Source organism: Natator depressus, chromosome 8 (genome assembly GCF_965152275.1).
Source record: "Natator depressus isolate rNatDep1 chromosome 8, rNatDep2.hap1, whole genome shotgun sequence".
NCBI lineage: Eukaryota > Metazoa > Chordata > Testudines > Cheloniidae > Natator > Natator depressus.
Window position 1 is genome coordinate 61,257,470 of NC_134241.1, and position 22,178 is coordinate 61,279,647.

General features: G+C 39.6%; 1 long non-coding RNA gene across 1 annotated transcript in view; it reads left to right on the forward strand.

Annotated features, from left to right (window-relative positions):
* The window catches only part of LOC141992867 (uncharacterized), a 34,169-nt gene extending 14,339 nt beyond the window's left edge, over positions 1-19,830 (forward strand). The window contains exons 3-4 of the long non-coding RNA XR_012640676.1: positions 13,492-13,582; positions 19,726-19,830. This is a non-coding gene — a long non-coding RNA (uncharacterized LOC141992867). The remainder of the gene's footprint in view (positions 1-13,491; positions 13,583-19,725) is intronic.
* The last annotated feature ends 2,348 nt before the right edge of the window (positions 19,831-22,178 follow it).

The window sequence follows — 22,178 nt, forward strand, 5'->3', positions numbered from 1 at the left end:
GCTCTGGTGGCTATTTAGAGGACTGGGGCAGTAGAAGAGGGGAGCCCCGGGCCCTTTAAATAGCCCCGGGGGCTGCTGCTGCTACCCCGGTGCGGGAGGGAGGCACTTACCTTACAGGGCGGGCTGGGGCTAGCTCTAACCCCCTTCAACCCTGCCCCTTCCGGGGGCAGAGCTGGCCCCAGAGTACTGGTAAGTCACTGGACTTACTTTCACCCCTGGGGCCAGGCTACTTGCTGCCAGCATTAGGTGTGCACTCCCTACAAGCTATGAATGTCAGCTCTAGGAAGCTTCTCTGTAGTGGTGCAAGAGGAGGATTTGGAGACCCAGGTGGAGGGAGGATGGAGGAATTCTAGTTCATTCTCCTATGGATCAGGGATGCAAGAGAAGTGGGCGCTCTAGCAGCCTTAATGCTTCAGGAATATGATATGATGATCTCTTGGTAAACTGACCTCTCTACGCCATATGAAGTGAAAGTTACTAAATCTGGGCTATGGCTGATGAGCATGACAAAGGGAGAAATGTTTTTGACTCTCAGAGTCCTATTCTGGACCCAAACCACTTACTTTAGAGTTGTCCTTTCTCCTCATACCATTTTTTGCTGGAGTGTCTGCAAAATAGATGACAGGAAGCTGAGAGCACTGCATTCTTCGTCAGGGCCCTTCAGCTCTGGAAAGCATTGTCTTGCCCTTTTGGTCTGCCACAGAAGAGATTTAGTAACCTTCCAAACACACAGTGAAGCTCCCCTTTTTTCTCTGCCAGTTATGGTGACAGGGAGAGACAGGATGAGGGTTGGACAGAGTTATTTGTTGAAGTGGCATTATGGAGTTGGTGTGAATTATGATTGGATGGGCAGATGGCAGTGAATTGAAGTGCATTGTAATTATAGCTTATTGTGGGTGGTCTTTAATATTTGAAGCTATTCTCAGATACACAACAACCAGCTAGCATGATTTGAAAGGCGGTGATCATCCATTTTGCACTAGCTGAGAATCAGTCTCACAATACTTACTGCTTTCCAAGACCATGTTAACCACTTACAAACACCTCTTTTTCTATATACATTCCAGGCTAGAAATGCTGAATTAATTTAATATGGTGTCTCAGTTCTTAGAATTCTTTCTCCTTTGACTTGATAATGAAGCAAAAAGTGTTAACTGTGTTTCCATACAGTGGTATTAAAAAAAAAAAAAAAAAAAAAACAAAAAACCCTTCATAAATTTGGTTAATTTGATCATGGCAGTAACTACAATATTGCAGTGACAAGCTTGAATTGTACAACCTCTGGAGTTTATCAATCCACTGACATCTGCATTTTTTCTTTTCTTTTTCTAATTTTACTTTAAACCCATGGAACAAACAGCTGAACAGTCTTAGTGGATTTGAAAGCTAAACAGATTTCTGCCTGCATCTCCTCAGAAGCTAAAATCTCACTTAATTTAATCTGGACTGTATAATATATAAGCAGAACAGTTGCCATTTTTATACACTGTTTTGTATAAGATTCAGAGATACAGATTTTCCAATAAGCAAATTCTGAGGCTATCAGAAAGGAAACGTTTAATTTTTTTAAATGGTAACATATATATATTTGTGTCAGTATCTTGAATGCAACTTATCGTAACTGTAGACAGTCTTACCAAATTGAAATCCAGTATATTCCAGTTTACACAAAACCCTATTAGCCAAACCTTAGCCAAATCCTTTCCTTTCCCGACATGACAAACATGCAATACATGCCCTCTGCAGCATGTATCTCATACTGTGGGACAAGGAAGAGATGTGGATAAGGTGGAAGTTTGGATAATATAGCAGAGGCCAGCTGCCAGGACTGTGAGGAGAAGGAGGAGGATGAACTCCCAGCCTCAGGGAATGCCATCTTGCTGCCAAATGGCTCCTGGAGCAGCACAGAGAGCCCTCTGTAGCTCCACTGTCACAGGAATGAGTGAGTGAGGCCAAGACAGCAGAGATACCGAGGGCTCCCTTTACTGCCTCAGGGCAACTGATCCCCGCAGACCCAAAATACAGGGAAGGCTATGATTCTGGTGGACAGAGCAGAGTCCTGCCTGGGGTCTCTATTCTTCCCCACCAGAACTACACACTCCCACTCACACACTTTGCAACTGTAGGGTTCAGGTGCTACCGGCCTAAGGGCAGTGCAGGGAATCCCCCACTGATACCCTCCCGTGCAAGATGGCTGTTGCTGAGAATAGTGAGGGGCTGACTGCTCAAAAAACTAGCTGCAGCCACACACACAATTAAAGCTAATCACCACTCTCCAACAGCGTCTGCTCCTGAATCCTCCTTGTGGCTGCTATCAGGCACTATGTCAGAAGCAGAGGTTAATATTTCCTCAGTAGAGGATCAAAGGCAGGATGTAGCTGCCCAAACTGAGAAATGCTTCAAGGATCTAAAATTTAATTAAAAGTAAATTGGCTGATCTAGAAGGCAGATCACACAGAATAAAATGTTAGAATTGTAAGAGTCCTTGAGAAAAGCAGAACAAGAAAACCTCTAATTTATCCCCAGACTTTTAATGGAAATACTTTTTCTACCTGAGGACTTTCTATTTGATATAGAAAAAGTCCACTGGTCCCAGGGCTTGAGGCCTGCCCTGGGGCTAAATCCAAAGCCCTGGTAGTGAAATTCCTGAGATTCACAACCAAAGTAACCATGGTACTGAAGGCAAGGTTAAAAACAAGCTTCTCTGGGCAGTCCCCACTCTGAAATAAAGCTTCTTCCAGACTTGATAAGGGAGATTGTGGAACAGAGGATGGCTGTTGATAGGCAGGACACTGACAAAACAAAAGGAGCTAAAGTATTACATGAGCTTTCACCTAATAGCTGGAGAAGAGACTCATTCATTCCATGAAGCTGAGAGCTTCATAAATAACCAATAACTATCTATCTTTTGGGTGCTTTCTTCCTGATGACTCCAACCCCTGGCACTGTTTGTCTTAACAAATGTGTGGCTCCACCTAGCCTCCACTTCCCAATGCCTCAGCCTCCACCACCCTCATTCCTCTCTCCAGATCTTCCTAACCTGATGAGTGTGTTGGTCCCAACACCACTAACTCATTCCAACAGGTGAGGTAGGGGTGCATTCATGCCAGTGCCTTATCTCACCTTTTATTTATATATATATATATACATACACACACACACACACACACACACACACACTCTCTCTCTCTCTCTCTGCTCTTTGGAGGTCTGGCTGCTTGTGTGATAAAACTAGCTACACTAATATCTGGGACACAGTCCCTGTTCTCTCCCCCACCCCACCTCCACCCAGCCTGGGAGTTTCTGCAAAGGATGTAGTGCATCGGGCAACAGATGTATACCTTAACATCTCTTTAAAACCCCTTCTAAGATACCAATGTCTAAACTACTCCTGAGGCTCTAAACCATAATCTAATTTCTTGCAACCTTAGGTGATTTAACACCCCCCACATTAAATGTCAGAAAGTTTATGCCTTGTTGAAAAAGGCCAAGGTTGACATAGCATTTTTACATGAGACTCATTTAACTGTAGAAGAGTCTCAGAGCTGTTTCACAGAAAATGGACAGCAAAAGTTTTTGACATTACTTTTGATGCTCAGAATAGGTTTCTCATACCCAGCCGCTTTAAAGGGGTCCAAAGTAGTCCTGACTAATCTCTATGAACTCAATATGAATGAGCCTGAGACTTCATAGATTCTTTGCCGAGATGTACAGAGATACACATGTTCCCATCATGACAGCAGGCAGCTCTCTAATAAGATTCTACAACCACTAATAGATTGTCCCCCCCCCCACCCCGCCCGTCCCATCCGCTAACTGTAAGGTAACCAAGCTCGAAATCCAGGATAAATGATTTGGGGCTAAGTGATGCGTGGAGGCTCATGCATCCAACAGAAGGAGATTATGCATTTTTCTCTTCTGTCCAGAATACATTTTCATGGATTGACTTTTTTATCATCTCATGGGAACTAGTCCAATCTGTATTCAACTCCCCAGTTTTCACAATGGTGGTCTCTGACCATACACCCTTTTCCTTATAATTTATTCCTGATACATTGGGCAGGAAACAAAATAGATCTATGGTTAATACCTCATTGCTTTTAGACCTCCAATTTGAGATGCTTATAAAGAAGGAAATTGACCTGTTCCTGGATAGTTAGAAACCTTCAACTTCCTCTAGCAATCTCTTTTGAGGAAACTTTTGAGGCAGAATTTAGCTTTGTTGTGGCTTAAAAAAAAAAGAGGAAGTAAAGGGGAAACATAATGCTCTTTGAAGGGAAAGTCAAGGAGAAGGACCAGGAATGGACTATAAATCTTTCCCCCCCAAAGTCCTTTGCAGCCAAAGAAGCAACAGGTCTGAGCTCAATAGGTTACACAGACCAGGATTAGGTTATGTCTGTACTAGAGCCCTTTGAGCAGCTGCACTGCTGTAAGGTCTCCTGTGTAGCCACTCTGTGCCAACAGGAGAGATCTCGCTTGTCAGCTTGATTAAACTATCCCCAATGAGCGGCACTAGCTATGTCAGCAGGAGACATGGTGCTGTCCACACTGGCGCTTTGGTCGGTGAAACTTATATTGGTCAGGGGAATGTTTTTTCACACCCCAGACTGACAAAGCTTTTACTGACAAAAGTGCTAGTGAAGACATAGCCTCAGTCTGCATTTTTTCAGTTAAGACAAGACTTCTGAGAGTCAGGAGAAAAGGCAGGCAGACTTAAGCAAAGAATGGTCAGGGGATCTACTATTGAGATAAACGTAATACATTATGCACCGTGTCCTGAGATACAAACAAATAATTATTTTGTAAAAATTAAAGTCCATACAATTCCAATTCTGCCCTTCACACAAGGGTGTGGGAACCTTTCTTTGCTAAAACATAAATGCCCCAACTCTCTCTGGTCCAGCAGGAGAGCTTAGATGCCCCATTCTCATCAGAGGTTATTGATGCCTGAAATCCATGAAATTGGGTAAGGCTTCTGACCCAGATGTCTTCCCTATTGATTTTTATAAATATGTGCTGAACCCCTCACAGGCAAAATGCTTGCACTGTTCAATAAGGCCCTGGAGGAGGATACTCTTTCACCCACTCCCCACCTTGAAGGAGGCCTGGATTTCATTTATTCCTAAATCAGACTGGGCACTCTTTTCATGCTTGAAATATAGACCAATGTTCCTTATTGTTAGTGATGTGAAAATATTGGCCAGAATTTTGGCAGCTATGCTGGAGTAAGTTGTGCCCAATATCACACATCCAAAACAGGTGAGGTGTATTAAAGGCTACTATGGCTTCAATAATTTAAGCCAGTTAATAGATAAAATAGTGTTGTGTCATGTGACTTCCAAGACTTTCTTAGATATGGAAAAGGCCTTTGATCAAGTGAAATAGGAATACATGCTATTTACCCTCCCCAGTGGAAATTTCATAGGTAGAGGCAATTCAATACTTGGGTTTAAAAATACCAAGGAATCTTGAAACACTTGCAGAAATGAGTTTAGAACATGCCCTTTACTGCCCATAAAAGATACCAATTGGAGGCGAGTGTTTTCTCTGAGCCTTTGTGGGAAAATTAACACAGTTAAGATGAACGCCTTACCTAGATTATTGTTCATTTTAAGTGGGCTACCTTTCTTCATCCCACCACCCTATTTTAATAGTCTTCATAAGATCATCAATATCTTTAAATGGGGTCTCGGACAATATCCCTGTCTATCTTAGAGGAAACTTCAGCTCCCCATTGATGGGGTGGGTTTCAGACTCCCAGGTCTTCCAAGCTATTATATTGCCTCTGTCATGTCCATGGCTTCTCACTGGTTCCAGCAATAATAACCTTGTGATGGGTGGAGATGTAAAGAGAATTAATGACACTTAGTCCCCTTTTCAGGCTCTTGGGATCCTCATCCTACCCTATAGATAAAAACAGAGTACCCTCGGTAGTGGCCACAAGGAAAATATGGAGAATTTTTGCCAGTAAATTCCATTTCTTCCTGATACCGTACAAGCCACCATCTGGGGTAATTCCGACTTACAGTTTTGCAATTGCAACCAATCATATGAAGAGTTTAGAGAGAGAGTAATTATATGCCTATTTGAATTGGTTGATTATGAGATGGTCATAGTTCCACTCCAGGTCCCATAGCATCATTATAACCTCCCAGCCACAGCAATATGGCAACATATAGAACTGAAACACTTACTAACCTATCACTTTGGCCCAGATGCCTGGGATTGCCTGAGACCCATCTCCAGTACAGCGGATAGAAGATGTTCCACAAACTCCCCTGTCCAAGTCATCATACATGTAGGCCTTTTAATGAAAAAGGACTTTTTGAATCTTGGTGATGTTACTAGAACCTCAGATCAAGAGCTGGGGTATCCTTTAAAAGCTCTGTGGTGGTCAATTGTATTACGCAATGCAAAATATGTGTTTATATTTATTCAACAACAAAAAAGGAGACTGTATTGGACACCATAAAAACAACATAAGATTGAAGTTCTTCCTTCAAATACGTTAGCATGTGGTAAAGATAGGGACATGCTTATGAACAGATTGTGGCAATGTCCTCTGGTTAAACATCTGAGGAGAGAAGTTGCCACTCTAATTAAAATGATTTGGGGATTTAGCACTCAGACATTGGCAAGAACTAGATATTAGGATATTTACCTCTCACCAGTAAAAAGTTCATGGTTCCAGATAGCAGCCATGATCACAAAGCAAATAATTGTACAGAGGTGGAAAAGTAAATCAATGCACAGAATAATAGTATTCTGACCAAGTAGTCCAAGAATGGATCATCTCCCACTGCAGGGATCAACTACAGGATTTGGAAGCAATCTGGGCTCCACTTTTAGAAACATTTCACTAAGGAAACCCAATGGCTGATCCAGATGGACTTCCCCCTTTTTCTTCTCCTTTGAATCTCTCCCTAATTCCCCTTTTACCAGGAAAGATAATGGAGCAAATAATTAAGCAATCAATTTGCAAAGACCTAGAAGATAATGAGGTGATAAGTAACAGTCAGCATGGATTTGTCAAGAACAAATTGTGTAAACCAACCTGATAGCTTTCTTTGATGGGGTAACAAGGCTTGTGGATGGGGGGAAGTGGTAGATGTGGTATATCTTGACTTTAGTAAGGCTTTTGATACAGTCTCACATGACCTTCTAATAAACAAACTAGGGAAATGCAACCTAGATGGCGCCACTATAAGGTTGGTGCATAAGTGGTTGGAAAATCATTCCCAGAGAGTAGTTATCAGTGGTTCACAGTCATGCTGGAAGGGCATAATGAGCGGGGTCCCTTGGGGATCGGTTCTGGGTCTGGTTCTATTCAATATTTTCATCAATGATTTAGATAATGGCATAGAGAGTACACTTATAAAGTGCAAACAATACCAAGCTGGGAGGGGTTGCAAGTACTTTGGAGGATAGGATTAAAATTCAAAATGATCGGGACAAACTAGAGAAATGGTCTGAAGTAAACAGGATGAAATTCAATAAGGACAAATGCAAAGTACTCCACTTAGGAAGGAACAATCAGTTGCACACATACAAAATGTGAAGTGACTACCTAGGAAGGAAAGGGATCTGGGGGTCATAGTGGATCACAAGCTAAATAGGAGTCAACAGTGTAACACTGTTGCAAGAAAAGCAAACATCATTCTGGGATGCATTAGCAGGAGTATTGTAAGCAAGATAGAAAAAGTAATTCTTCTGCTCTACTCCACGCTGATTAGGCCTCAACTTGAGTATTGTATCCAGTTCTGGGTGCCACATTTCAGGAAAGATGTGGACAAATTGGAGACAGTCCAGAGAAGAGTAACAAAAGTGATTAAAGGTCTAGAAAACATGACCGATGAGGGAAGATTGAAAAATTTGGATTTGTTTAGTCTGGAAAAGAGAAGACTGAGAGGGGCCATGTTAACAGTTTTCAAGTACATAAAAGGTTGTTACAAGGAGGAGGGAGAAAAATAGTTCTTCTTAACCTGTGAGGATAAGACAAGAAGCAATGGGCTTAAATTGCAAGAAGGGTAGTTTAGGTTGGACATTAGGAAAAACTTCCTAACTATCAGAGTGTTTAAGCACTGGAATAATTTGCCTAGGGAGGTTGTGGAATCTCCATCATTGGGGATTTTTAAGAGCAGGTTGGACAAACACCTGTCAGGGATTGTCTAGATAATACTTAGTTCTGAACTGAGTGCAGGGGACTGGACTAGAGGACTTTTCGAAGTCCCTCCCAGTTCTGTGATTCTATGATTCTCCCTGCTTTCATGCTTCTCCTCCCTGTATTGTCTGTGTTGTCCCCCTATTAATTGTAAAGTGTTTTTTAAAACATTGATTTGGTTTTATATTTAATATTAAAGGTGGTTAAAATTATTTTTGTGTATGTATGTTAATGTTATGTTGTATATTGCCGTGGTAAATTTAAGTTTAGAATTTTCATTTTTTTAGATATTTGCATTCAAAGGCAAAAATTAATAAAAATGATAATAAAGAATTAGAAGTGATGATTGATACTTTAGATGCTTTAAAATTCCACTCTTAACAGTTGCTATTTTTGGAGTCTTATTTGTTGTTGTTATTTAATGTTTATATTGTGGAAGCACCTAGACACCAGCCAGGTTGGCCTCATTGTGCCAGGCTTTGTACAGACATATAGTAAACGTGTATGTGACATCCTTTTGTGGATTCAATGTGGTTTGAGTTTTTTATATATATACATTTATTTGTGACATGTAATAACAAAAAAGGGTAGCAGCAAATATAAAATCTGAAAGGTTACAAGGGTTCCTGGAGTGCCTTAAGGAAGTTTGATTTTATTTTTTCATTTAATAAAAAGTCATGTTTACTCTCTACACAGCTATTTCATGATCCTTAGCTACTAATATGAAAGGCTTGAAAGCAGCTTAGTGCTCTCTTCCTTCCCAAGTTTGCTCTTCACACTAGCCTCTTTGACATTTTAAAGTCTTGAGAGATGTAGGCCTGATGTAAAGAGCCTAAGATTTTGGTAGGATCACCCAGAATTGTCCATGGAACCGAAATTGCATGTAGTAAAGTAAACATTAGGTAAATGAAAAGGATAATGATAGCATGCACTGAGATGAGGATCTTTTGAGAGTTATAATGAAAAGTTCTAAAGTGATTGAGTAAATTTGTTTGTATTTCTGTTTCCCTCACGATAAACCAAGTATCTGTGCCCTGTAAAATAATGGTGTTGGATGTCTAAAAATGGTTCCCTCTTTCTCTAAGAGCACAAGTGAAAAAAAAGTTAAAATCCTCTATTTTCACAGGAAGGTGATGGCTTTTAACATCATGCAACAATAGTTCTTAACTGTTTAATCCTTTTTTCAGACAATAAGCTATGGAAAGCAATTCCTCATAACTGCTATTATCTGTTCTAGCTTCATATATATGAAAAAAATCCAAGGCCAAAGATCCAAATAACAAAATCAATTTAGTTAAATAAAAGTAATCAAGAATGTGTACGTTAAAAAGATACTATAAATTGTTGCAATCCTTTTCCTTACCTTATCTACTGTTTTTCTCCACCTGTGGTTATATGGTGTTGACTTCTATAGGAGGTCTATTCTCTCAGGGATCAAAATTGCAGTCTTTCATGTGATTAATCCTTACTCATCTGAATACTCTCACTGAAGTCAATGGTGGGTACTTACATAAGAAATACTCCAGAAACTAAGAGTTGAAGGATTGGGTCGTTGCATTGAAATCTGCTAGCACACCCCCTCTGTTTCTGTGGAGTAAAATTTTATGTATAAATACAAGGGTTCAAGGAGCAGAATCAGGGCCTTTGCTTGTCATTACCTCTTCACAGCAGGGAAAAACACACTCAACGTATCCCTTCTCCTCCCACTGCATAAATCATAATAATAGCAAATAAAAATTCAGAGTGGAAATAAAGCAGGAGAACTGTGCAAGGCTCACATCTCATTTAAACAGGTATAAACTCAGAGAGTAATTCTTTTCTCTTCAATGAAGTTACTCTAGAATTACAGCAGTGGAAGTGAGAGCAGAATTTAGCCCTCAGGTATAAGTCTGTATCATTTAATTCATAGTTCTTAATTAGGAATATTTTTTCAGCACAATAAAAAAAATAGAGAGTGAAAAATCCAGGACCAGATTTTTTTTAAAAAAGAATTTAGGCACCTTGTGGGATTTTCAAAAGCATCTAGGAGCCTAACACCCATAGATTTCAATGGAAGTTGAGTGCCAAGATGCTTTTGAAAATCCCACTAGGTGCCTAAATACCTGTTAGAAACATGGCCCTTAGTATTTCCATTACTGGCAACAGGTTAAAAATCAGATCCTCTTCTCATCACTCTGTAAACTTACTCCAGAATTTATCATAGAATCATAGAAGATTAGAGTTGGAAGAAATCTCAGGAGGTCATCTAGTCCAACCCCCTGCTCAAAACAGGACCAACCCCAACTAAATCATCCCAGCCAGGCAATTGTCAAGCTGGGCCGTAAAAACCTCTAAGGATGGAGATTCCACCACCTCCCTAGGTATCCCATTCCAGTGCTTCACCACCCTCCTAGTGAAATAGTTTTTCCTAATATCCAACTTAAAACTCCCCCACTGCAACTTGAGACCATTGCTCCTTGTTCTGTCATTTGTCACCGCTGAGAACAGCCTAGCTCCAATCTCTGTGGAACCCCACCTTCAGGTAGTTGAAGGCTGCGATCAAATCTCCCCTCACTCTTCTTTTCTGCAGACTAAATAAGCCAAGTTCCCTCAGCCTCTCCTCATAAGTCATGTGCCCTAGCCCCTTAATCATTTTCATTGCCCTCCGCTGGACTCTCTCCAATTTCTCCACATCCTTTCTATAGTAGGGGGCCCAAAACTGGACACAGTACTCCAGATGTGGCCTCACCAGTGCCTAATAGATGGAAATAATCACTTCCCTCGATCTGCTGGCAGGGCTCCTACTAATGCAGCCTAATATGCTGTTAGCCTTCTTGGCAACAAGGGAACATTGTTGACTCATATCCAGCTTCTCATCCACTGTAATCCCCAGGTCCTTTTCTGCAGAGCTGCTGCTTAGCCAGTCGGTCCCCAGCCTGTAGCAGTGTATGGGATTCTTCCGTCATAAGTGCAGGACTGTGCACTTGTTCTTGTTGAACCTCAACAGATTTCTTTTGGACCAAATCCTCCAATTTGTCTAGGCCACTCTGGACCCTATCCCTACCCTCCAGCCTATCTACCTCTCCCCCCAGCTTAGTGTCATCCACAAACTTGCTGAGGGTGAAATCCATCCCATCATCCACATCATTAATGAAGATGTTGAACAAAACCAGCCCCAGGACTGATGCCTGGGGCACTTCGCTTGAAACTGGCAGCCAACTAGACATCAAGCCATTGATCGCTACCCGTTGAGCCCGACAATCTAGCCAGCTCTCTATCCACCTTATAGTCCATTCATCCAATCCATACTTCTTTAACTTGCTGGCAAGAATACTGTGGGAGACCATATCAAAAGCTTTGCTAAAGTAAAGATATATCATGTCCACCACTTTCCCCATATCCACAGAGCCAGTTATCTCATCATAAAAGGCAATCAGGTTGGTCAGGCATGACTTGCCCTTGGTGAATCCATGTTGGCTGTTCCTGATCACCTTTCTCTCCTCCAAGTGCTTCAAAATGGATTCCTTGATGACCTGCTCCATGATTTTGCTGGGGGACTGAAGTGAGGCTGACCGGTCTGTAGTTCCCCGGGTTTTCTTTCTTCCCTTTTCAAAATATGGGCACTATACTTGCCTTTTTCTAATCATCTGGGACCTCCCCTGATCGCCACAAATTTTCAGAGATAATGGCCAATGGCTCTGCAATCACATCAGCCAACTCCCTCAGCACCCTCAGATGCATTAGATGTGGCCCCATGGACTTGTGCATGTCCAGCTTTTCTAAATAGTTCTTAATCTGTTCTTTCATCACTGAGGGCTGCTCACCTCCTCCCCATACTGTGCTGCCCAGTGCAGCAGTCTGGGAGCTGACCTTGCCTGTGAAGACCTCAAGTACTTCAGCTTTTTCCACATCATCTACCACTAGGTTGCTTCCCCCATTCAGTAAGTGTCCCACACTTTCCCTGACCACCTTCTTGTTGCTAACGTACCTGTAGAAACCCTTCTTGTTACACTTCACATCCCTTGCTAGGTGCAACTCCAATTGTGCTTTGGCCTTCCTGATTACACCCCTGCATGCTCGAGCAATATTTTTATACTCCTCCCTAGTCATCTGTTCAAGTTTCCACTTCTTGTAAACTTCCTTTTTTTGTTTAAGCTCACCAAAGATTTCTCTGGTCGCCTGTCATATTTGCTATTCTTTCGACTCATCGAGACGGTTTGTTCCTGCGCCGACAATAAGGCTTCTTTAAAATACAGCTTGATGCTAGCATGTCCTTAAACAGTTATGCAATGGGTGGGGGGAGGGTATAAGGAGTCTTTTTTTCCAGCTTGCATGGGCCAAATAACGGTCAGTCCCTGTAAGTTAAGGAGCACAAGGGCTGATCTGTTCATATCTTCCTGGGCATGCCAGGTGCTGCTAAATCAGCAGAGATGGTCAGGGAAGAGAGAGGGCCATGTCTCTGCCCCTCCTACTTGTGAGCCAGTGGAGTCTGCTGGCTGTGGCAGTGGAGGAGGAGAGATGAGACCAGAGATGAGACCTTCTATTAGCAGGTGCCCAGTGCCCAGAAGCTCCAGGAAGTATCCCCTGTGACTCCACATTGCCCCCAAGGCAGGGCTTTGCCTAAATGGCACAAATGAGTCCCTAGAGAGTAAACTTTAGTATGGTTAAATAGTACACAACAGATTTTTCAGCTTCACATTTTCCTTTTTTACTGCCCTTGGAAGTAGTACATAGGCCCTCCTATGCTACATATTAATCTTCTGGATCTCCTGAGCCTAAGAAATTGATTATCCTAAAACTGTGAGGTAAGATCACTTTGGTGAGAACTAAGTTGAAACTATTGCATGCTCATTACAAGCAGGTTATGTTTTCTGCTTCCTAATGTACAAATATTTGTCTCTATCCTGAAATACCTTTATTGTACCTTAACACAGCCAAATGCGACAAGCTTTACAGTAGTCCAACATTAAGAGACTACTACTCTGTATTCAGAAGATGCTGATACTTAGCAACCTGGTTATACTAAATGCAGAATTTGACAATTTATTATTTAAGGCCAACCTTATTGTTCACTATTATGAACTTCAAAAGTAAATAAGTACATTACACACATTAAGTGATCTCAAAGGGGAGTAGAATGAGAATGTTGGAGGGTGAAGTGCTTTATTCTATTGACTGGAAGCTGTCAGGCTAAAAGGTACTGCCCTCTTCTTTTATGCTACTACTCCACTAATACATTTCACCTGACTCTTGCAGCAAGTACAAATTGGTATTACCCAGCCCACACAGCTAACCTACAGCCTTGAGAGACCACCTTCTATGGGGAAGTAATAGTGTTTTAATCTCTACAGATATTCTGCCTTGGATTTTTGGAAGAAAGACTAACAACAATCTGTAATGTGTTAATGCTTTGATTTAAACTGAAATCTACTAGAAATCAAGGTAAGACACTCTCATTATCTAATCAGGTTAATTTGGTGGTTGTACAGTAGAACTTCAGGGTTATAAACACTGAAGTTATGAACTGACCAGTCAACCACATACCTCGTTTTGACCCAGAAGTACACAATCAGGCAGCAGCAGAAAGCAAGGGGGAAAAAAATACAGTACGGTACTATGTTGAACATAAACATAAACAAAGGGAAAGCAGCATTTTTCTTTCACATAGTAAAGTTTTAAAGCTGTATTAAGTCAGTGTTCAGTTGTAAACTTTTAAAGAACAACCATAACATTTTGTTGAGAGTAATGAACATTTCAGAGTTACGAACAAACTCCATTCCCGAGGTGTTCGTCATTCTGAGGTTCTAGTGTATTTTTAAAAAGGTAACCCATAATGTTAGGCTAAGATTCATGCAATAATAATTTATTTCAACAGCCATCTTAGCATCCAGTCCTGAAATGAGCTCTGTATAAGAACATCCGTAGCACCTCAATATGGCTCTGTGTGGCAGTAGGGGTCTGTCTGCCCAGAGTTCATTTTGGGATCAGGACTTTAGTTTCTGTTTGTAGTGCTATTATCACTTCTTGCTAGAGTTGGTCAAAACTCAAGATTTTTGGTTTGTGAGAAGGTTTGGTATATAGGAAGTTGGTTTCCTTCTGATTTTAAATAAAAACAAATTTACCAAAATTTCTCATCGACCAGAAAGTCACAATTTTTTTTTTTCAGGATCTCTGCGGTATCTGAAATGAAATATGTGAAACAGACATGCTGGTCAGTTTCATTGCTCTCTAATTGCAGTGGTAAAAATCATAAGAATGTCATTCAAGTCCTGGTATTATATGTAGAATTTAAAATGTGGTTCTAGTCTCAAAGTGGTCCTGGGGGAAAAAAGCACCTTTTTTGCTGCCTTGATTTATTGAGAATAATCAGTAATACTGATGCAATATGCTTTTGCTGATTTTTCCATTCTCTGTAGCGCTAACACAGGTAACACCAATCTGGATTCTATTCTCTCTTGGCTGTAAATGAAATTTAGCAAGTTTTTAGCATCCATCCTGAGTGTTACAACATAAAGCTCCTTCACCAACTGTAGGAAGAAATCAGAAAGGCTAGGGTACAAAATGAGTTACACCTAGTAAGCGACATAAAAGGCAATAAGAAGATGTCCTATGAACACACTAGGAGCAAAGATGAAGGAAAGTATAGTTTCACTACTTAGCAGGGAAGAAGAGCTAATAAGAGATGACATCAAGAAGGCTGAGGTGTTTAACACCTATTTTGCTTCAGTCTTCACTGAAAAGGTTCATTGTGAGCAGATGCTTAACATGATTAAAATTAACAACCAGAGGGAAGGAACACAAGCCAAACTATGGAAAGAACAGGTTAAACAACATTTAGATAATTAAAACTATTCAAGCCATCAGATCCTGATTAAATTCACCCTACAGTATTTAAGGGACTAGCTGAAGCAATCTTGGAACCATTAGTGCTTATCTTAGAGAACTTATGGAGGACAAGTGAGATTCCAAAGAACTGGAGAAGGGCACACATGCTACCTATCTTTAAGAAGGGAAACAAAGAGAAGCTGGGGAATTATAGACTAGTCAGCCTAACTTCAACACCTTGAAAGATACTGGAACAAATGACTAAACAATCAGTTTGTAAGCACCTAGAGAATAATAGGGTGATAAATAATAGCTAATGTGGATTTGTCAAGAACAAATCAACCTAATTTTCTTCTTTGACAGAAAGAAAAGGAGTACTTGTGGCACCTTAGAGACTAACCAATTTATTTGAGCATAAGCTTTCGTGAGCTACAGCTCACTTCATCAGATGCATCCGATGAAGTGAGCTGTAGCTCACGAAAGCTTATGCTCAAATAAATTGGTTAGTCTCTAAGGTGCCACAAATACTCCTTTTCTTTTTGCAAATACAGACTAACATGGCTGTTACTCTGAAACCTTTCTTTGACAGAGTTACTGGCCTAGGGGATGGGGAGAAACAGTAGACTTGGTTTTAGTAAAGCTTTTGACTCTGTCCCACATGACAGTCTCATAAGCAAACTAGGGAAATATGGTCTAGTCCCCTGCTGATTTGGTGGAGGGTATTACAGATTATGTATTCAGATGCTTTCAATAAAATATTCAGTTATTGCTTTTCAAGCTTCCTTTATATAAAACAATATAATTTTTGAAGTTAATATAATTTTATATATATTTTCTTAAATGATCTTTACTCAGTAAAAGATTTAAGAGTGGCAATTTTGCAACAGAAAAGCTTCAAAAACAGACTCCGAGAAACTGCTGAGCTTAAATTAATATGCAAACTAGATACCATTAACTTGGGTTTGAATAGAGACTGGGAGTGGTTGGGTCATTACACATATTGAATCTATTTCCCTAAGTTAAGTATCCTCACACCTTCTTGTCAACTGTCTAAATGGGCCATCTTGATTATCACTACAAAAGTTTTTTTTTTCTCCTGCTGATAATAGCTCATCTTAACTAATTAGCCTCTCACAGTTTGTATGGTAACTTCCAACTTATCTGTGTGTATGTATATATTATATATATATATATATATATATGTATATATGTATATATTATATATGTATATATTATATATATATATATATATATATCTTCTTACTATATGTTCCATTCTATGCATCCGATGAAATGGTCTGTAGCCCACGAACGCTTATGCTCTAATAAATGTGTTAGTCTCTAAGGTGCCACAAGTACTCCTTTCTTTTTGTGAATACAGACTAACACGGCTGCTACTCTGAAACATATCAGGGACAGAAATCCTTTTTGTAACAAAAATTCAGAAAATACCTTCAATATGTTATCTACATGGTGCCACAGAACCTCTCCATAGCAATGAGTACTGATTTGGTCTGAGATTATTTTCTAGATCATATTTCTTAGTTTGCTTATGAGAATGTCATGTGGGCAGATTATTATGTATAGAGAATGTCAGCTTTTGTGTTTGCATGCTGTCCCTCCCTGGTTATTGCATACCACCTTGTGAGTGGGCAGATTGTCATCATAACAGATGGACAGCCTAAAGATGCCAGAGAACTGGCATGTGCACCAAATTAGAGATTAGATTCCCATCCAAGTACAGGATATACTATAACCATACAGGCAGAACTCCCACACCTATGGTTAAAGTGATATGCAAACTACTCTTTGGTTCAAACTTTATTTAACTTAGAAACGAGGTCTGTTGATTAATCACAATTAACACATGCGATTAACTCAAAACATTAATCACAATTTAAAAATTAATTGTGATTAAATGCAGTTTTAATCACACTGTTAAACAATAATAGAATACCAATTGAAATTTATTATAAATATTTTGGATGTTTTTCTACATTTTCAAATATATTGATTTCAATTACAACATAGAATACAAAGTGTACAGGATTCACTTTATATTATTTTATATTAAAAATATTTGCACTGTAAAAATTATAAACAAAAGAAATAGTATTTTTCAGTTAATCTCATACAAGTACTGTAGTGCAACATATTTATCATGAATGTTGAACTAACAAAAGTAGAATTATGTACCAAAAAATAACTGCATTCAAAAATAAAACTATGTAAAACTTTAGAGCCTACAATTCCACTCAGTCCTACTTCTTGTTCAGCCAATTGCTAAGACAAACCAGTTTGTTTGCATATACAGGAGATAATGCTGCCCATTTCTTATTTGCAAAGTTACCTGAAAGTGAGAACTGGGATTCACATGGCACTTTTGTAACTGGCGTTGCAAGGTGTTTACGTGCCAGTTATGCTAAACATTTGTATGCCCCTTCATGCTTTGGCCACCATTCCAGAGGACATGCTTCCATGCTGATGATGCTCATTTAAAAAAATAATGCATTGATTAAATTTGTGACTGAACTCGTTGGGGGAGAATTGTATGTCTCCTATTCTGTGTTTTACCCATATTCTACCATATATTTCATGTTATAGCTGTCTCAGATAGTGACCAAGTACATGTTGTTCATTTTGAGAAAACTTTCACTGCAGATTTGACAAAATGCAAAGAAGTTACCAATGTGAGATTTCTAAAGATAGCTACAGCACTCGACCCAAGAATTAAGAATCTGAAGTGTGTTCTAAAATCTGAGAGGAATGAGGTGTGGAGCATGCTTTCAGAAGTCTTAAAAGAGCAACACTCCAATGTGGAAACTACAGAATCCGAATCACCAAAAAAGAAAATCAGCCTTCTGCTGGTGGCATCTGACTCAGATGATGAACATGAACATGCATGGGTCTGCACTGCTTTGGATTGTTATCGAGCAGAACTTATCATTAGCATGGATACATGTCCTCTGGAATGGTGGTTGAAGCATGAAGGGACATATGAATCTTTAGCATATTTAGCACGTAAATATCTTGTGATGCCAGTTACAACAGTGCCATGCGAATGCCTGTTTTTGCTTTCAGTTCACACTGTAAAGAAGAAATAAGCAGCATTATCTCCTGCACATGTAAACAAACTTGCTTTTCTGAGCGATTGGCTGAACAAGAAGTTGGACTGAATGGACTTGTAGGCTCTAAACTTTTATATTGTTTTATTTTTGAATTCAGCAGTTATTTTTTGGTACCTAATTCTACATTTGTTAGTTCAACATTCATGATAAAGGGATTTCACTACAGTACTTGTGAATTGAAAAATACTATTTGTTTTTACAGTGCAAATATTTGTAATAAAAAATAAATATAAAGTGAGCACTATACACTTTGTATTCTGTGTTGAAATTGAAATCAATATATTTGAAAAAGTAGAAAACATCCAAAATATTTAAATAAATGGTATTCTATTATTGTTTAACAGTGCAATCAATACTTTTTAATTGCTTGGCAGCCCTTATAGAAACTGAAAACAAAACAAAACCAGATAAGCCAGTCAAGTGGTTTGGGGTTGTTTTTGTTTGTTTGTTTGTTTTGTTTTGTTTGTTTTTCTCCTCCCTTCCTCTTCAGTGAGTAAGTTCTACTGCAGTGTGGGGAGAAGTATTACACTGTTAGTCATTTCCATCTAGCCACAGAAAGTGTGTTGCACACACAAATTGAGCAAAATGCTTTTGTGGACCAACTGAATATTTAAGTTGGATATAAAATCCAAGCAGCCTTACAAGATACCCACAACACTGAAGCCTGTGTATAAATCCTGTCGAATAGAACCCAAACACCTAGCATCAAGTCCAGGAGATTTTCACTTACGATCTTCATGCACAATCTGCACTTTGATCTATTTGGTAAATTTTGCTACTGCTGTCTATCAGGGTACCCTAGCATCAGCACAAATAATTGTGTGACGATATGGGTGGAAGGCATGGTGATTGGGCCTTTGTAAGGAGCCACAGGGTTGTGCCTGAGGGAAGCATGAGAGAAATAGATCTTGTACCATGGAGGCTGCTCAGATAGTCCCGGGGTTCATCAGAGAGAATCTCTGCTGGGACAAACCAGAAAGGATCTGAGTCTCACTGCCCCAGAAGGAAACTTGTGTCTTAAAGGCTTATGAGCTCAGAAGATGCAGCTAGTTACACAAGTAAGGAATATATTTTAAATATTAAAAGAGAGAAATCTTCACTGGGTCCCTTTACCAAGCCTGCATTTAGCTACCATAGAGGCAGTGGTGGCAAAATGCAGAAACAAATGGGCTCATTCTCAGCCCATTCCACACGTAGAAAGTATACATATACAAATGAATCTTGGTGACGTTATATAGTGCTGCCTTGGTTTTAATTTTTTCCAGCACTTATGGCAAAAGCTAATTAAAATGCCAATAGTAGACAAACTCCAGTAAACTAAAAATCTCACAATCTGTCAACAATTAAGTTAAGTGCCATAGTTTCAGACAAACAGCAAACAATTCATGAGCTGCAGACATGCTGTGCTTATGCTTTTACATTGCAATTTATGGTGGAAATATGATAAAATGTTCAAATGAAGATCTTTGTTATATTACTTACCTGATAGGGGCTGATAACAAATATCTTTACTTGACTGACAAAGACTATTATTATAAATACTAGTTTACTACTTATTTTAGTTCTTTTTTGTTTTTGTTTTCTATTATATTTTAGAATGCCAAGTGCTTTGACAGCTTTCATGCATTTCAGGGCATTGTGTTATAAGACTGCCATAGACTCAAGGTTGATCTAGTCTAGGACCCTGTCTGCAGCAGGGGGCAGTACCAGATGCCTCAGAGGAAGATGCAAGAAGCCCACAGTAGGGCAGATTAACCCATATCTGCCTCCACCTAGGTCTCATTCTGATCTCTAATAGTTAGAGATTGGCTTAAACCCTGAAGTTTAACGTCCCTGCACAATTTTTGTTATAATTAATTATAACAATTCTGGATATTCTTGATATCTAATCCTTTCTGCGTTTTGTTAAATACTTGTCCTCAATGACTTCTTGTGGCAATGAGTTCTACAGTTTAACCACATGTTCTGTGTCCCCTTATGACTGTTTCATGGGGTCTTGGGAACAGAAAATGCTGCTGAGCTTAGCTGAGGGAGCCATGAAGAGAAACCAAAATGTAAAGATTTATTTATTTTCTGTTTACAATGGAAGTTTTCCTTTATCTACTTGTTAAGGACTATTGTCAGCCAATCAGCTGTTGTATTTCAAGTGACAAAATTCCAAGATATTTCTCATTAAGTGATAAAGCCTTCCATATTGGCCCTCTTTCAGCAAGGTAAGAACCACCAGGGTTAGGTTAATAGCCAGGGCGAAGCTGATAAAGGATGGATAGAGAGAGAATCAAATTGGGGGGGCATTATTGGGCTCAAGATTTTCTCCAGTACTGTTAACTATTGAAAATATACCTTTTAACTTTTACTCTTTACTTTCTTTTTAAAATGTCATGCCCATACCTTTAAGTGATTTAGAATCCAGACCAGCAAAGCATTTTAGCACATTACTTCAGTGGGAGTACTCACAAGCCTAAAGTTAAGGACAGGTCTAAGTGCTTTGCTGGATTGGGCATTAAGTGACAGCAGAGATGTCCCTCCACAGATCTATTATTGGATAGCCTATCCCTCTTTGTGAAAGTCAGCAATGGCCTCCTGCCCTTTTCAACTGCCCTGTAGGGAGACAAATAACAGCCTGCTGCATTTTCCTGTAATTGTGGTTCTTGAGAAAAAGGGGCCCCAGTGGCTTGCTCCATTCTCCTGTAGTGATGGAAACCAGGCAGTGATCTCCTTGGACTGTATCTGAATCAATATCATATATCACTGTTTTTAAACTGGTTCTGACTTAGTTATTTCAGCTTTCTCTGAGTCTCTCCAAGTTCTGACTTAAGGTGTTATTCTCTTTTGTGTCCCCTTCTCTTTTTAATACAATGAACATCACGGTGTTTTAAAACATCACAGTGTTTTGATGACTTGGATTGGGGCTTGGAGGCTTCACAGAAGAAGTGAACATTTAATAACATTTCAGCTGTTTAAACTTAGTGATATGATACTATGTATCAACTGAACTTGCAAATCTGCTAATGAGATCCCAGCATGTAAAATTTACAGCTTAAAGTGCCTGATTAATTTTCAATCACCTTTGGAGAAAAAAAATATATGCTTTTGGTATATGTATTTGGATGTATGGGCCAGTTAATTATGTTGGAGCCATTTTGTCCCATGTAAGAGAAAGATTCCAGCTGTGTATTTCACTTGTGAATGGGCTAATTTTCTTAAATGTTACGCTACTTTAAATGCCTCTTAGTAAATATTTAATTTGTTTAGGAAATCTGGTATATTACAATAAAGCTGTCTTTTTGTTTAGTGTAGTTGTGACTATATCATATACATATGAAGACTGACAGACTGGCAACAGTGTTCTTTATTTGTCTAGACATGCCAAGTACAGTTCAGACAGCGACAATCAGAGCTTTCTATGCTGCCAAAAATATTTCCTGTTTATATCTACTCGGACACTTCTTTGGCCTGACTTCACTATTAGGTGTATGCTTCTCTACATAGTCTTTGATATGAGCATGTATTTTAACCTGGAAAAATAAAAACCATGCCTACTATACAAACCCAAAATAAAAAGCCCACAGAGCCAGCTTTCACAGTGAGGATTAAGGCACAGTCTCTGACATTCACCATGGTTCCTTTTTTTAGCAAGATTGAAACATGCCAGCTTGTCTATTGACTCTGTTAGGAAGATCCTCCTTTTATTGTTGATTATTTGAACAAAAACTAAGAACCAACCTGCCAGCAAGGACCAAAGAGTTTTTCTCTCCTTCTAGGTTGGCTTGATTTATTCTCTTAAGGTGAAAGTCTTCCTTCTGTACAGGGCCAGCACAAGGTATATGTGTCACTTATGCTATATTTTGAAGGTGAAATCCTGGCCCAATAGAATTCAATGGGAGTTTTGCCATTAACCAATGGGACTAGGATTTCACCCAAAGAAATTAAGTGGGATTCAAGTGGTATGTAGGCCTTGTGAAATGGCCTTAAGTGGTAAGTAGGCCTGTCTGCATAAGACTGAATTTGACCCATAGGGCAGAGCACTGAACTAGCACGCAAGCTGAGTAGCGGTGTAGTACATTGAGGCCCATATCCACAAA